Below are 17287 nucleotides of genomic sequence, written 5' to 3'. Positions count from 1 at the left end.
AACATTTTTTATAAGTACTCTATATAACAAAGATGTTAGTCTTCTGGCCATGGTTGTTGCATCTTAGAGCCTCCACTCCACCCTACCACCCCTCTTCTGCTCTATTTGCCTTTTTATTTTGGTTATTTTATTTTCATTGTTTTTGTTGTGGTACAGAAATTTAAACTCTTTTTTTTTAATTCAAAGTTGTCAGTCTCTTCCTTTGTGGTTTCCTCTTTCTTTTTTGTTTTCATTTCATTCATTTTGTTTTGTTTTCATTTCAAAGCTTGCAAGCATATTACCTGTCCATCAATAGGGGACTGGGTAAAAAGTAATCAGAAATATCAATATATTCTGCTTTATTATAAAGTTATCTCTGGGATATATTGTTAAGTGAAAAAAGCAATGTGTAAAACAATGTGTATAGTTTGCTATCTTTACTTTAAGAAAAAGGCAGGAGAAATATGGAGATATATATCTATATCTATATCTATCTATCTATATGATAGATTGTATGATATTTTTTAAAAAGGAAAAAGTAGAATAATAAACCAAAAACTGAAAAGAAAACAGGGCCCTTTGGAGAAATGGCTAGGGCAGGAAATTACAAGACAAGCCTGGAATATCTTGGGTACCAGAAAACAAGGAAACTATCAGAGACTACTGGGTTTGTGCCAAAAAGACACAATAGCCAACAGGAAGGACTTTCCACTAATCAAAAATGGAATAATTTGAATATTAAAAATAAACAAAAAATGTCTGAGAAAATAATGACATATGTGTGTACTTGATTAAAACACAAATATATTAAGATCACGAGTCCATAATGATATTAAAAAATAATTCACTGGTCAGGTAAGTGGATGCTAGGGCAACTCATTATTTTGAAAAGTAGTAAAGAAAAGAATAAAGAATTTATTTATTTATTTATTTATTTTTTAAATGTTTTATTTATTTATTCATGAGAGTCAGAGAGAGAGAGAGAGAGGCAGAGGCAGAGGGAGAAGCAGGCTCCCCGCCTAGCAGAGAGCCCGATGCGGGACTCGATCCCAGGACCCCGGGATCATGACCTGAGCCGAAGGCAGACGCTTAACCATCTGAGCCACCCAGGCGCCCAAGAATAAAGAATTTATTTTGCCTCTTCTATACAAACTGTATTTCAGAGTAACTGAGTAGTTGATGAAAATGAGTTTTCCATTATAGATTTCCAGCTAATAGATGAGAAGGAATGTGGTAGACAGCCTCCAAGATGGCCCCCAATGATCCTGACTCCTGGTATTCACACCCTGTGTGGTCCCCTCGTATGCTGTACCAGGGTTGACCTTTGACCAACAGCACATAGAAATGATGGTATGTCACATCTGAGATTAGACTATAAAAGACTTTGGCTTTCATCTTGTTCTCTTATTCTCTTCTCTCTCTCTCCCTTTCTCTCTCTCTCTTTCTGTTTCTCTCTCTCTCATTACTCATTCTGGGGCAGCTGCCATACTGTGAGACATTCGAGTAGTTTATGGAGAGCCTCACTAGGTAAGGAACTGAGTTATCCCGTTAAAAGCCAGTAGGAACTAAGCCTGCCAACAACCAGGTGAGTGAACTTGGAGGTAGATCCTCCAGCCCCAAATGAATGGAGTCCCAGTTAGCAGACTGACTGCAATGTCATGAGAGTCTCTGAAGCAGAATCACCCAGCTAAGCCACTCTCAGATTCCTGACCCACAGAAGCTATGAGATAATGCTCATTGTTTTAAGCTACTAAAATTTGGAGTAATTTGTTATGCAGAAATTGCTAACTAATACGAGGGATGATAGAGTTAGAATATCACAGATTTGTACTGACTAATAACTGGATGTGAGCAATGCTCATCAATGACTGCTAAAACCATAAGGCACAAGGCTAAGGGGGAACTTTAAAACTGATGGGTCTGCAGGGTGACAATATCTGAACTTAGTAATCAAATTAAAAAAAAATTTTTTTCATACTCACAATTATGGTTTATTATTGTGAAGAGTACAGAGCAAATTCAACAAAGGGTGAAGTCCAGGGGAAACCAAGTGCAGACTTCCAAGAGTCTCTCCCAGTGAAGTCACCCAGGACACACTTAATTTCTCCAGCAACAAATCCCTGCAAAGTGTTGTCAGTCAGGAAAACTTGATTGAATCCAGGAGTCTGGTGTCAGTTACCCAAACTTATAGTGCCTGTGTGACCAACTGTACCACTGGAGCTCCAGACCCCAAGAAAGAAATTATTTTTACAAAATATCTACACAAACTGGTACAGTGTGAGGAATCAAATATTTAAAACAACTTTATTTTTTATTAAATTTTTATTTAAATGGGCACCTGGATGGCTCAATCATTAAGCATCTGCCTTCAGCTCAGGTCATGATCCCTGGGTCCTGGGATCAAGCCCCACATTGGGCTCTCTGCTCAGTGAGGAACCTGCTTCTCCCTCTCCCTCTACCTGCTGCTCCCCCTGCTTGTGCTCTCTCTCTCTCTCTCTGTGAAATAGATAAATAAAATCTTAAAAAAAATAAAGCTTTTAAATTTTTGTTTAAAAAATTTTTATTATGTACAATTTTTTATTATGTACAATTTCAAACATATAAAAAGTATAGACATTAATAGGCTGGATTCTATATGCCTCACTCAAGCATTAACAATTATCAGCTCATGGCCAGTCCTATTTCATCCATAACAGCACCCAACTCCCCTCTACTCCATCACCATACTGGGTATTTTGAAGTAAATCCCAGACACCACATCATTTCATCCACTGATCAATCTTAACATCACAAAAAGAGAGACAAATAGACATTACATGTCTCTTATGTGATGCAATTAGAAGTCTTCGACATTATCTATGAAGTGTTATTGCTAAAAAAAAAAGAAAAGGAAAGGAAAAGACCTGAACTTGAAATCAGGTCCCATCTCCAAGTTCACAGGAAAATACAGAGGATATGTAGGAAACGCTACATATAAGTGACTTGATTTCTTCAAAACACAAATGGATTGAAAGAGTGCAAAAATAAAATTAGGAGATGTATCAACCCCAGAGATGTATGGACTATATTAGTCAGGGTTCTTCAGAGAAACAGAACCAACAGGATGTATATAAGAGGAGCTTTATTATAGGCATTGGCTTACACAGTTATGGAAACTGACAAGTCCCATGACCTGTGTCTGACATCTGCAGACCCAGGAGAACTGAATTATATCACCAGGTCTAGAGGCCTAAGAACTGGGGATGCCAATGGCATAAGTCCCAGTCTGAGTATGAATGATCTAGAGCCACAAGTGACAACGTCTGAGGGCAGGAGAAAATGGATGTCTCCGTCCAAGCAGACAGAGCAAATCTGCCTTTCCTCTATCTTTTTGTTCAACGCAGGCCCTCAGTGAATTGGATGATTCCCACTCTGAACTGGTGAGGGTGACCTTCTTACTCAGTCTACTGATTTAAACGCTAATGTCTTCTGGAGACAACTTCGCAGGCACACCCAAAAATATCGTTTTATCAGCCATCTGGGCATCCCCTAACCTAGTCAAGCTGATACACAGCATTAACCATCACATGAACCTATTTGGAAATCAATTCAAATAAGAAGACATTGTAAAAGATACTGTGAGACCATCAAGGAAAAGAGAACATGAACTAGGTATAAAAGGATATTAAGGAATTATTATTGATTTCATTAGGTGTGATAATGGGATTTGTGTTGCTTTTTCATTGTTGTTCTTATCTATAAGGATACATATTGAAGAATTTATGGATAAAATTAAACTGTATGATGCTTCTCCCTCTCCCACTCCCCCTGCTTGTGCTCCCTCTTTCGCTATGTCTCTCTCTGTCAAATAAATAAAATAAAATAAAATAAAATAAAATAAAATAAAATAAAATAAAATAAAAATATTACTTATCTTGATTATGGAGTTCTCCTTTAGTTTTGGATCCAAGGCAAGTGTCTCACTCAACTCACACTAGTGGCTCTGGGAGACTAAATGTAAACACAGACGTCAAGAGGTAAGCAATGCAATAGCAGGATGGGATGAACACTATAAAGGCAAGTGTGGTAGAGAAGCGCTAGGGAGTGAGAAGAGAGAGATTAGGAGAAAGTGTGTATGTGTATGTGAGCATGTGGATAGTGGTGGATGGCGGAGGCAGGATGGGGAATCAGGGAGCTTTCCAAGGAGTTGCTGAAACTAGAGAGAAGTAGAGGGAATTCAGGATATGTTTTCAGGATGGAAAAGATGTGACTTGCTAATGGCTCAGAAAGAGGAGGGGAGTGAAAGGTAGGAGATTGGGTTCAGCTTCAGTAATGGTGAACAGGGGTACCTTTAACTGAGGTGAGCAATACTGGGGAGGAACAGGATTCAAGGGAACCAAGTTTGACTTTGAACCATATTAAGTGTGAGCTGCTTATTAAAGACACACAGAGCTGAAAAAGCCACTCACAAAGACAGGTAGAAAGAGAGGAGCAAGAGACACAAATTTGGATGAGATCACTTACGGAAACAGTGTCAGGAGAAAAATGGACTGGGCACAGATCTCAGCTCTGGGGCCACCAACACTTAATGGTCAAGTAAGAAGGGGGAGCCAGGAAATGAGGCCGAGAGGTCGCCATCAGTGAGGTAGGAAGAGAACATGGAAAACATTTCCTAAAGAAGAATTGTGTGAAATACTGCTGAGAAGTGAAGTAACTGAAAAAAGAGAACTAACCATTGGGTGTAATAACAGGCAACCCAGATGTGGGCAGTTTCCATTGAGTAGGGAGACAGAAGCCAGATTTGGAATGAATTGACAAATGAGTTTGAGAGAGGCAAGGAAATGAAGACAATGAATCTGATAATGCATTTAAGCAATTCTTCAAGGATGGAGAACAGAGAGGCGGCTTGGAAGAATCAAGTTGGAGCATAATCCATAACCCTCAGTTCTACTATTACTTACAGTATTTTGTATTGAGTACAGCTCTGTTTCAGGAAGCTGTAGAGATTGATTTCATGAGCATGGAATACTTTGTGAGAAGATTATAAAAAGGAAGTAATTTGTTTCACGTTTTGCACATATTTTTTATATATTAGCTTTTAACCAACTATGACCATGGCAGAGAAGGACATTAGCTAAAAACATTAGGTCTAAATCTGGGGCTGAGTTTTTATTTTTTTATTTATTTTTCTTTTTTCTTTTATTTATTTATTTGACAGAAAGAGACACAGCGAGAGAGGGAACACAAGCAGGGGGAGTGGGAGAGGAAGAAGCAGGCTTCCCGCTGAGCAGGGAGCCCGACGCGGGGCTCGATGCGGGGCTCGATCCAGTCCTGGGATCATGACCTGAGCAGAAGGCAGATGCTTAACGACTGAGCCACCCAGGTGCCCCAGGGGCTGAGTTTTTAAAAGCAAGAATCATTTCTTGGGGCACCTCAGTGGCTCAGTTGGTTAAGCATCTGACTCTTGATTTTGGCTCAGGTCATGATCTCAGGGTCATGAGATCAAGCCCTGTGTCAGGCTGCATTGGGTGTGGAGCCTGCTTAAGATTTTCTCTCTCCTTCTGCTCCCAACCCCCCACATGCTCTCTCTAAAGAAAAAAAAAAAATCATTCCTTAAGGCAGGATCTAGGGTACAGGTAAGGGAGGGGTGAGGGAAATTGAGCCCCACTGATGAGCAGAGCATCTTATAGCTGAGACAGGGATCTGCCTACCACCACCCACGTAGTGAGTGCGTTGAGTGGACAAACCTTTAGAGCAGCCTTGAGAGGGAGCAGCCTCAGTGACACTTTGCACCTCAGAATCTGTGAGCAGCGCACCGTTGTCCCTTCGCTTTCCCACAAGAGTAAAGCCAGAACTGTCCCTGATAGCTCCAGTCACCCATGGGGGGGCTCCTTCCCTCACCAACAGAAGCAGTAGAGGTTGCATCTCTTCTCTCCCACCCCCCAATCCCCCTGTTCTCCAGTGAAGAGAGATGGAGAGAGGAGAACAGTAAACATGCATTTAAAAAGCCATGGACCTCATCTCTCTTATCCATTTATTTTTAATTAAGCTCAGAGGGAGAAATTGCCTGCTTTGAGAGGTAAAGAAACTTGTTGTGGGTTTTGAATTCTAAACCCAAGACACCAGGTAGTATGCTCTCCTTAATATTGAAGGATTAGGGAGGACTCCATTCCTCATTTCAAGCAAACTGTACTATAAAATATGACAACCTCTCTGAGTCCTGCTTGTTGTGCCCTTATCTGTGGCTCTTTTTACATTTCCTTCTCAGACTTTGGGCAAGGACTGCTCAGACGGGCATACGTTTCTGTACTTGAGACAAGGAAATGCAACATTCATGTAGTCAGCAACTTTGGCTGCTCTGTGGCCATACTTTGCCCAGAGGTACATCCAGAAACACACAAATCCACCTCCAAAAGTTTGTAGAGTGAGACAGCTTTTACTGAATGTTCTCCCCAAAGGGGCAGTGAAGGGAAAAATTTATGCCATCCAACATAGTAATGTCTCCCAGTCCCTCCTCTTGGGAAGAGAAGTTGTCTCTTTCATAAAATGACCTCACTTCCTCCTCTGGCCACTGGCTCCTCACTGCCCTCTCTTGTTCCTCACTTTCTCAGGAAGGCCTGCTGTCAGCTTCTGCTAGCTTCCTCTCCACCCCTCACCCCAGCAGTCCTGACTAGTCCTGACCAGAGATTTCCTGCTGTTGAATATTATCAGTCAAAACAGGTGTATGGGCCCCACTGTCGCCCTGTGACAGGACTCTCATTTTAATCACCGAGGCCCTTGGAGTTTGGATTAGTTTCCTATGGTAGCTGTAACAACTTACCACAAACTTAGTGGCTTAAAACAACACAAATTTACGACCTTCAATTCCGTAATTCAGCAGTCCCAAGTGGGTCTCAAGGTGTCAGCAAGCCTGTGACCCTTTCTAGAGGCTCTAGAGGAGAATCTGGGTTTTGCCTTTTCCAGCTTCTAGAGGCTGCCACATTCCTTGGTTCTTGGCCCTCTGACATCTTCAGAGCCAGCAAGCACATTACTCCGACCTCTGCTTTCTTCCCCGTATCTCCTTATCTGACTCTGGCTGTTCTGCTGTCTCCCTCTTCCACATTTAAGGACCCATTTAAATACCCTGGCCATGCCCTTATAATCCTGGATATTCCCCCTGTCTTCAGCTGATGAGCAACCTTAATGCCATCTGCAAACTTATTTCCCCTTTGCCATATAACAGAACATATTCACAGTTTCTGGATATTAACGATATGGACACTTTTGGGAGACCATTTTTTGTCTACCAAAAAGTTCAAAGGCTAGTGTGGCTTGTGGTAGCTTGTGGGGGAATGGTCTCCTCTTCCTGTAGCCAAAGGTTATACAGGAGAGATGTTGTGCTGGGCCCTAAATTCAATTCAAGTGGGTGGCTAAGGGCTTAGCTAAAGTCTTCCTCCAAGGTGAGCATCGAGCAACCCTTTCTCAATTTTATTTTTATTTTATTTTATTTTATTTACTTTTCCAATGAGTATTTATTATTAGTTAAGCCATGATTCAGAATCCCAGGGTAGGGATCACCATGCACCCTGGTCCCCCTTCACCACCCTGGGAGAAGGATGAAGGACAGAGGAGAGTTGGGTAGAGCCAGTTCAGATCTTCCAGGAAATGTGCCTTCTGCCTGGCGGTCGTCCGAGGCTGACACCCAGGATATAGGGCAGAGGGACTTGTACACATGCCGGTATCATTCGCACACGGGGACATCACAACCTTTAGCAGTCATTGCCTTCTCACAGTGGTGGAAGTCCAGGTAGTTCTGCCAGTAGTTCCTGGTCTGGTTCTGGTTGGGGAAGCGGCTGTTGAAAGGTGCAGTCTGGTTGATTTTGGTCTTGACGTCTTCTGCCATGGTGCTGACTCTAAACACATCACAGCATCACCTCGCAGCTCAATGTGACCCTCAGCAAAGACGCCAGAGTCGGACCAACCCTTTCTCAATTTTAACTCTGCTGCAATTCTTGTCCTTTACCCCCATATTAGGGGTGGTTGGGCCAGGATGGGTGGCAAGTGATTTTCAGAAGAAACACTGATAAGCAAACACTTGATTTTTTTTTTTTTTTCTTGCAAACACTTGATCTCTAATCCAGAGACATTTTCTCTCCATAACCACTTCCATGCTCTCCTGGAAACCTCTTGGCTCACAAACAACTGAGCCATTCAGATTTTGGTAGACATCTTGGCATTTGAATGTCTACCCCATCCCAGGTTAATGCCAGACTAACATTAAATTCTTCTCATTGACTCTGGGAGGAGGGAAAGCACTGTCTCCCTGGGGCTCTGATTTGTAGATGAGGAAATACAGGGTGGACATTTGTTTTGATCTGGGAGTGACCATCACTCCAGAATCCAGGTTTACACGGTATGATAAGATAGTCTCCAAAGACAGCTGTCATTAATTCCTTATCTCCCTGAATGCACCTGCTGCTTCTCACATCAAGATGTGGAGTCTAATTCCCCTGCCTGGGCTGGCCTTAGTGACTTGCTTGACCAATAGAATGTGATGAGAGTAATATTCTGGGTCTTTTGTGGCTAAGTCACAAGGGTTTTGCTCGATCCTCTTGGAATCTAGCTATAATTATGTGAGCCCATGTAACATGGAGAAGGCCAATGTAGGCTCTCTGGTTAATAGGACCTGCTGACTTCCCAGCTGAGAGCAGCATTAGCTGCAAGCCACAGGGGTGAGCTGTCTTGAGTATCTAGCCCAGCCAGGCCTTCAGCCGATGCCAGCCCCACTTGTTATCTGAATGCAACAGCATTCAAGGCCCTAAGTGCAAACCAACCAACTGAGACCCAGCCAACTCTTAGAACTGCGAGCAATAAAAATAGTTACTTTAATCCACTAAATTTTGAGGTAGGTAGGTTTGTTACAAAGCAATTGACATTTAAGGTATACCTATACCCTTGGGGGAACCGAGAACAAGTCTAGGCAATGTGATGCTGGGGAGGCTACTGAAAAGTGCCAGATATTGATAGAGAAGATATAAAATGTGTGATCAATAAATAATAAAGACTAAGTGCCATAGGATTTTGGAAGAGGAAGATAATCACTTGTGGGGAGCTTATCAAGGAAGGCTCCCTGGAGAAAATGAGATTTAATCTGAGTCTTGAATCCTGGGTAGGCTTTAACAGGTGGAGAGTAGGGATAAGAGATGAAAGAAGTAACGTGGACAAAAATGGCCAATCAAAAGAATGAAGGGTAGATGAGAAATGCGAGTAGATTTCCTGAAAACACTCATCTTTCAAGATTCAGCACAAGGGTGCTCTCTCCTAGGCACCCTCCTCCACTTTCTCTAATTTTCCTACCTTCTGCCTTACTTGAACTGATCGCTCTGCTTTTGTCATAGCACCAGGAATACTTTGGGCTATACTTTTTTTTTTAACACTCCTATTATGGTTAGGCTAAAGGTTAAGTGTCTATAACAAAGAGTTCCTCAAATACAGTGGCTTAAATCATGTGGATATTTATTTTTCTCTCCCATATAACAACTTTCAGAGAAGACCTGCCCCTCATGGTCATTCAAGGACACGGGTCCTTCTAAGTCATTGCTCTGCTATTCCCTTGGGCAATGTCACTAACTTGCCTGGTTGAAACTTGGTCACCAGCACATCCAGGCTCCGGCCAGTCTGGAAGTGGGAAGAGAGGTAGAAAGAAGGCAGACCTGAAATTCCCAACCCAGAAGTGGTGTATATCACTTCCTTCACATACTTTTGGCAAGAACTTGGTCACATGGCCTCACCTAAGCCCAAGGGAGGCTGGGGAATTGTAGTACAGCTGGACAGCCACATGGAACAGTAATTCTATCCCTAGGGAAGAGAGAGATTTGGGGTGGGCAGTAGCAGTCTGTGCCACTTCCTCTGAATATAGGAGCTCCTTGAGGACAGGAACCACATTTTCTTCATCTATTGTCCCTGCACTGAGCCTCCTGCCTGACCCAGAGGAGTATTCAATCCATACCTGCTGAATGGATAAAGCTATCACAATGAGTGTCCTAGGCTGGATGTGATAGTCCTAGGCTGGATGTGATAAAGGTGCAAGGCAGTGTGGGGACCTGAGAAAGACAGGACAGATGTGGAAGTATTTAACAGGGAAATGCACAGGGCTTGCCAGAACAGAGAGCTTTTAGTGTTACGATCTTTCGTGATCTGAGTTGACAGCTCTTTGGCACAGGTTTAAAGAACTTTAACTGAATACCTCACTTAACAGACATTTATTGAACCCATTCCAAATTTAGGAAATTCCTCAACTGTTTCAAAATCACTTTAGGAAGAAGCGTGCCTCGAGCTTGAAGACTTTCAGGGTTCTTTCTCAATACTAGCTTCTGCCACTGTTATCAGGTTCGAGCACCTAACCACACACCAGGGTTTTCACCCGGCAACCATTCCGCACCATTGACCATACCTTCCTGCTCTGATACCACCTCTCTGGAGTGCTCACAGACCCCCAGAAAGTGAATGTGTGTGCTCATTCTCGGATGTCCAGACACTTTCTCTTTTCTAGAAAACCAGGCTCTGTGGCTAAGTGCAGTCCAAACATGTTATTCTTCAACATCAGTACAGGTCTTAGAATCAGTACAGACTGAGCCTGAATTCTGGCTCTGCCCTTTACTACCAACGTTGGTAGTAGGTTCCAGTTACTTCATCTGTTTAAATCCCAGCTCCTTCACCTGTAAAATGGGTATTGGAATGGGGCTACGCCACTGGGTGTGCGAGGATTTAATGAGGTTCTGGGCATGAAGCTCTTGGCCCTTAGTATTGCACTCAATAAACAATAGCTCATCCACTATTATGACAACTAGGTCTTCAGGCCTCCGTGGCTTCTCACATCAAAGGCTATAAACAGGTGTAACAGAAATAATAGCCAGTTATGGCTGTGCACAAAACTCAAGGGTGCAAATTGGAACCTTAGTGATTTCTTGACCTGGCCTTAATTTCTGACCCCGTGGCTCTGTCCTAGACTCCAGAGGACAATCTGATCCTGGTGCATGCAGTCCCACCCCAAGATTTCTTGGCCACATTTGGGATGATTATCAAATTGGAGCTCAGAGCTCCATTTTTACTTCCTCTGCACTCCTCCCTGGTGCAGCATAATCTGACAACTTTACTCATCAGCATAGTCACCATGCAGAGGGAGAACTGGATCCCTTCTTTGGTCTCCTATGCTTCTGGGACCCATGCTTTTTGTCAGCTACTGATGTCCCATGGTTGTGGTGCTCTCTCAGAGATGACGACTCTGAGAGAGGTGGCAGCCCTAGTCAGTGGCACATTCAGTGTCATCCAATAGATCAGGCCTGTCCCTCTTACCTCGTGGGACAAGCTGAGTTCACTCCCCACACCCTGCCAGGCTAGCTTGTCTCTCACTCCTGGCTAATCTGTGGCTCACTACAAGCTCATAGAAACTCTCCAAGCCATACTTGGTCCTGTGAAAAACTGGGGCCCTCTCATGTCCAAATGGACAATGCCATTATCCCTCTTGCTTCCTATTATCAGAGGTGTGAGACCCAGTTGAGCAAGCGCAGCTGGGAACCTGAACCCATACGTCTTCCTTCCCGTTATATCCCCCTGCCCTTGAGAACGGTGCCCCTTCTCTCCCTCCTCTTTCTCCTCTCATGAGAACTCATGCTGAGAGGAGTGTCCCACCACTTATCATCTTGTTTTTCCTTTATAGCTCTGCTCCTCCATCTCTGTCCTCCCCAGCACAAAGCTCCTTTTATATAGGTGGAAGGGACTTACACATGTGCACAAACACATACACACACGCACACACACAGTAGAAACCAGTTCTCTGAGTTTGTGCATACTTTCCAGACTGTCTCCCTACCACCAGAGAACAGAAGTTCTTTGAAATGATAAGCTAAGGAGTCTGCCATTCCTGTTAGCAGGGTTTTTTTTTCTTGTGGTGGCCAAGAGGAGTGAACATGCCATTTGATGTCTCAGCTATCAGTCTGCCACAAATTAATAGTTCATGTTTTATCCTGTCTTGTGAGTTACACAGGTTTTTACCAGGTTACTGTAGTTGCAAAGGAGGCCTACCAGCCTGCTCAATTCCCAGAGTGGGCAGAACCCACTTCATGGGGCTCCCATCAACCCTTCTATTTCCCATTCCAATCTTTTCATTTAACTTTTATCAAAGTTATACATATAATTTTAAAAGTCAAATAGTCTTTCTGGGCTCCTCTCCCGTCCTCCATTCCATTCTCCCTTTAGTCCTTTAGCTGGTTCTTTTGATTTGCCTCTATATTGCTCAAATTGGGATCACATTGCTACTGCTCGATTTATAGGCATTATTTATGGATTTCCAAGTAGGGAGATGAAGATTCCATTTCTTTTAAAGACTTCCACACATACTAATTCGCCCTCCCTCCACCAATACTTAAAGTTTACTTTGTTTTGACGATATAAATGCTAGTCACCGGTGAGCTGGATGGTATAGTTTAATTGCCTTTCCCTTCTCAAACAACGTTTTGTTTTCCCTGGAGCTCATAAATGCCCTTTTCCTCCTCCGCTTAGTTTTCTGTGTACTTACATCTAAATTCTGTCATCTCCTTGGGGACTTTGCTCCCAGATCCTTCCACCTAACACTTTGGACCACAGCCTTCTTGGTCTATAGCACAACTCCCATCTCTTATTTATTCTCTCATCTTCTTGGTCTTATTTGCTACCTCTATATGTTTGTTCTACTTTCTGGGATATTTCTTTGGCTTTTTATTTCAACTTCGCTATTGGCTTATACGTTTTTTTATTGTCATAGTTTATTTTTTGACTGTTCTTTGCTTTTTGACCTTTTTTAAAAAAGCAACCTAGTCCTATTTCACAGATTCTACGTTATCGTTAATTTCTCTGGGAATATGATTATCATATTTAAAATATTTTCTTCATTCTTGGCATTGTCTCTATCAATACAGATTCCTTTTCTTTTCTTTTCCTGTTTATTTTGGTCTTTGTCTTTCAGTTGAAGAACTGCCTCAAATGTCTAGTGGTCCTTGCCTTTCCTTTCCTGTTTAGGAGCGCAATGCTAAAAATCTGATTGTTGACTGGTGATCTTGACCTGGAGTAATAAAGGTGGAGGGAGCAGTAGGTGTCAGTATCTTTTGCTGGTTTCTTCTGGACTGCTTAGATTCCCTGTGGAAAGATCTCCAATCTCCAGCCAGCATTGTGGGAGCTGAGTGTAGGAAGAGGGCTGGAGAAGAGAGCGGGGTGAGGGGGGGTGTCTTTTCTGGTCAATATACAGACTTCGACTTTATCTTCCTGTTTTTAGTACGGTATCTCAGCTCTCATCAGTGCCTCACGTCTTCTGGTCCAAAGACCTCTGTTTTATCCTTCCCAGATCATTAATTTTTAGTTTTGTGCTCAGACTGGGGAGAAGACCCCAGGATCTATATGCTCCTCAATCAGTCCTGTTCTTAGCCCACCTTGCATTTCCCTCTTTCTGAGCTATCTGATGCCTCAACTCCTGACTTAGGTTTTAGCGAAGTCAATTGCCACTGATCATCCACAGTCAGCTTCCAAAATGTAGTTACCGCTGTCCCTACCACTGCTTCCCTTTGTTATTTGGGTTTACACCCTTAAGAAAAAATCCCTTTCCTGCCATTTTCGTAGGGTTTGGGGAGAGTGAAGAGATAAAAACTGTGTTCAATCTGCCATCTTCAAGCAGAAGTGTTTCATTCTATTTTAGTCCTTTCTGGTTTCACTTGGGAACCATCCAAGCTAGATGCTATGATGTAGCACTTTAAACATCCTCTACAACCAGGCTCCTTTTTCCTTCCACTGCTCTGGATCTGCATCCGAATGGGGATTATTCCACAGGCCATCTTTTCTCCTCTTGCAAACAGACTGCTCAACACACAGATCACTATGACCTCAGATACCACACTTCTCAATTTCAGCCTCACTCTCAACAGTGCCCAGAAGAGCTTAAAGGTCCCTGGTCAATACCATTTTCCACCTCCCCAGCAATTGCAGGCACTCAACCCTTTTACCAACCCCCCAATTCTACCCTACTCCTCTGTGCTTTAATCCAGAAATACTTCCCTTCATATTTCAGGAAAAAAACAGAAGCAACCAAATGTGGATTTCCTTAACTTCCTTCCCCTATTTGTCTACCCCATGAAGGAATCTGTGTCTGAGCCCATCCGGAGCCCCCTCTTTAGCAGACTTGGGCCAGCACTGTAACAGGCTCTGCTTCTGAAGCTGTCAGAGACACTCTTCCCACCGTGTTGACCACACTGTGGCTTTCAGAACCAGCTCCTCCTGCCTCTTTGGGACTTAGCTCCTCCTGTTCTTTGCATCTTTGACCTCTCTCCCTGTTTTGGCACATTCCTGTCAGCTTAGAAACAACTTAAATGTTTCCACCTCAGAAGAATCTCTGTAAATCCCCACTTAGATACTGCGCTCTCTTTCTCTCCTTACTCTTCCACTGGGCTTCTTGAAAACATTGGTGCTCATTATCTCCACTTGCCCTTCCTTACTGCTTTGACCTTTGCACTCAGGCTTCCGCCCGCCAGTCGCCCTCACCGATGCCCCCTTGGTGGACACATGTGTTGGGCATCTTGCAGTTCTTGGCTTACTTGGCACTATTTAGCACGATGGGCCACCACCTCCCTGATGAACCACTTTTCCTGGACTGCACTACTGCTCTCCTGGTTCTCCTCACTCTCCTGCCACTCCTTCTCTGCTGTAGTTTTTCTTTCTCTCCTGTCCTTGATGTTCCTGTGCCCAGTGTTCCATCTCAGCCCTCTTTTCCCCTCCTTCTCCATAAGCTTCCCCCGTTCATCCCATACTAACCACCTGGTCTCTCTTGCCACCTCTGTGTGGATGGCTATATCTCTACCCCAGTTGTTCTGCTGAGCTCAGACCTGCATTTCCATCTGCTGGCAGGACATTTCTGCCAGGATATTCCACAGGAACCTCAAACTCCGCATGCCCCAAGCCAAAATCACTATTGCAGAACCTAAACTGGCACAAAGTGCTTTTTGCAATCTTCGTGAAATCTTGGGGGAAGTTACTGCAGTCTCATCTGGGAAACTGGATGATAATACATTCCCTATAGGATCAAATGGTCTCATTATGTCTATGACATATGTCTAGCATTCATCAGAGTGATTGACATCCTGTCCATGCTCAACAAATGGCCCCATCATTAGTAGTAGCAGAAGGAGAAGGAGGATGGTGAGAAGGGTTAGGCACTGCCATAACCTGTGCCCAGTCCAAACACCCGGGATTCATCCCAGGCCCCTGCCCCCCACCCACACCTGCACCTCCCTGCCCCCTGCCAACCTTACACAATCTGTCATTACGCCTACTGATCCTATCCCATAAATATCTCTCATATCAGGTTTCCTGTTCCTATCCTCACTGCCCTGCCTTCCCAGTTCAGTCCCAATCCTCTCTCACCTAGGTATTGAAAAGTCAGGCTGCCTGGTTTCCCAGCCTCTGGTCTTACCATTTTTCCCTCCAGTCCATCCTCTAAATCTTCACCAAAATGATATATCTATCATGCCTGTCTGACTGTCACATCTCTCCTAAGCATATTTCAGTAATAATTATAATTGTAGCAAAGAGGGAGAGAAGCTAAATATTTAAAATCATAACTGACTACAGCTGCAACATCCCCTAAGGCATGCATTCCTCCTGAGCACAGGGCTCTGTTTGGTAAAACACCTGAGTGGATGCAGAAGGTGAACAGTTGAGAATATAACACAAAGAGATAGCTAAACTCTTCTGCAGAGGAAATAAACTGGAATTAGGGGTTTGGAAGACATCTAGAAAGGAAAGAAAGTTGAGGAAAAGCCTTGGGGATGGGGAGATTCCAGCTTACTATCTCAGTGGGTGGCTGGAGAGAATTAGGTTATTGTGGAGTGGGGCTGTCACATAAAGATTAGAGGTGTCTAATATATCCTCTCAAGATCTGGACTGTTCTGTGCTGCTCTAGAACCCCTCCCATTCTGCCCTCAACCCCACTGCCCTTTGCTCTGCCTGGAGGCAAAGTTTTGGCTGGCATGCCTGGGAATAGGGAGTTGGGGTGGAGATTGGTGTGTCTGGGGCTGAGCTTTCAGCAAGCAGGGCCAAGAGTTTGCTTAACAATGGAAGGGCTGAGCAAATAAGCAGATACATTGTGGATAATGGGATTCAGGTTTTTTACTGTCAGAGAAGAGAGTTAAAAATAGGTAATGAGGAAGGAATGGTGTGGGACTGGAATCAGGGGTATTGATACAAACTCATGGATTTTACAGACCTATATGTGTATGTAGGCATATAAGTACACAGAATATACACGCATAAATATGTTTATTTCCATACTCTGTCTCCTGAGAGGGCCTAGAATCAGTTATATCACAGTAGCAATTTAAGCACAGCTAGCTCCCAAATCTTGGTTTCTCAATACCATTCTCCACTAAAAGGAACTGGGGCTCTTAAGAAAAAGGGCTGATTCCAGGCTGGGACAGAAATGTACAAGAGAAGACAGGAATATTTTGTTGCTTCATAAAGTAACGAAATGTTCAATGAATGCTAGAGACCTAGCAAAAGAACACAGGAATGAGCTGAAGGAGCTCCCACTGGCCAAATCTCAAATATCCCCAAATACATTTTGAGGATGAACATATATAATGATAGTAACAGATTATAATCCATTGAATAAAACAAGAGTCCATACTGATGTAAATAAATGAAAAAAATAAATAGGAGAAAAGAAAAAGGCCTCCCTGAGGTTAAATGCCAAATAAATATGAAAGGAATAGTTAAGTTAGAAAATCATCAGTGGGTGATCAAACTAGTGGATAAAAGTTTGAGGGGGGGATAAAGAAGATGTGGTATTTATATATACAATGGAATATTATGCAGCTATCAAAAATGAAATCTTGCCATTTGCAGCCACATGGACGGAACTAGAGGGTATTATGCTAAGCGAAATAAGTCAATCAGAGAAAGACAATTATCATATGATCTCACTGATACGAGGAATTTGAGAAACAAGACAGACGATCATAGGGGAAGGGAAGGAAAATGAAACAAGAAGAAACCAGAGCAGGAGACAAACCATAAGAGACTCTTAATCTCAGGAAACAAACTGAGGGTTGCTGGAGGGGAGGGGGGTAGGAGGGATGGGGTGGCTGGGTGATGGACTTTGGGGAGGGTATGTGCTATGGTAAGCTCTGTGAATTGTGTAAGACTGATGAATCACAGACCTGTACCCCTGACACAAATAATACATTATATGTTAATAAAAAAAAACCATAGTTACCATGCTTTCTAAAAAAAAAAAGCTTGAGGAGGAACCAGAAGTTTACATAATTTACAA

General features: G+C 43.1%; 1 pseudogene; it reads right to left on the bottom strand.

Annotated features, from left to right (window-relative positions):
- Positions 1 to 5525: 5525 nt before the first annotated feature.
- LOC118003898 lies at positions 5526 to 16836 on the bottom strand (annotated as a pseudogene).
- Positions 16837 to 17287: the final 451 nt, after the last annotated feature.

Source organism: Mirounga leonina, unplaced genomic scaffold (assembly GCF_011800145.1).
Source record: "Mirounga leonina isolate KUSES-001 unplaced genomic scaffold, KU_Mleo_1.0 Mir_115, whole genome shotgun sequence".
Classification (NCBI taxonomy): Eukaryota; Metazoa; Chordata; class Mammalia; order Carnivora; family Phocidae; genus Mirounga; species Mirounga leonina.
This window is presented reverse-complemented; position numbering and strand designations above follow the sequence as displayed.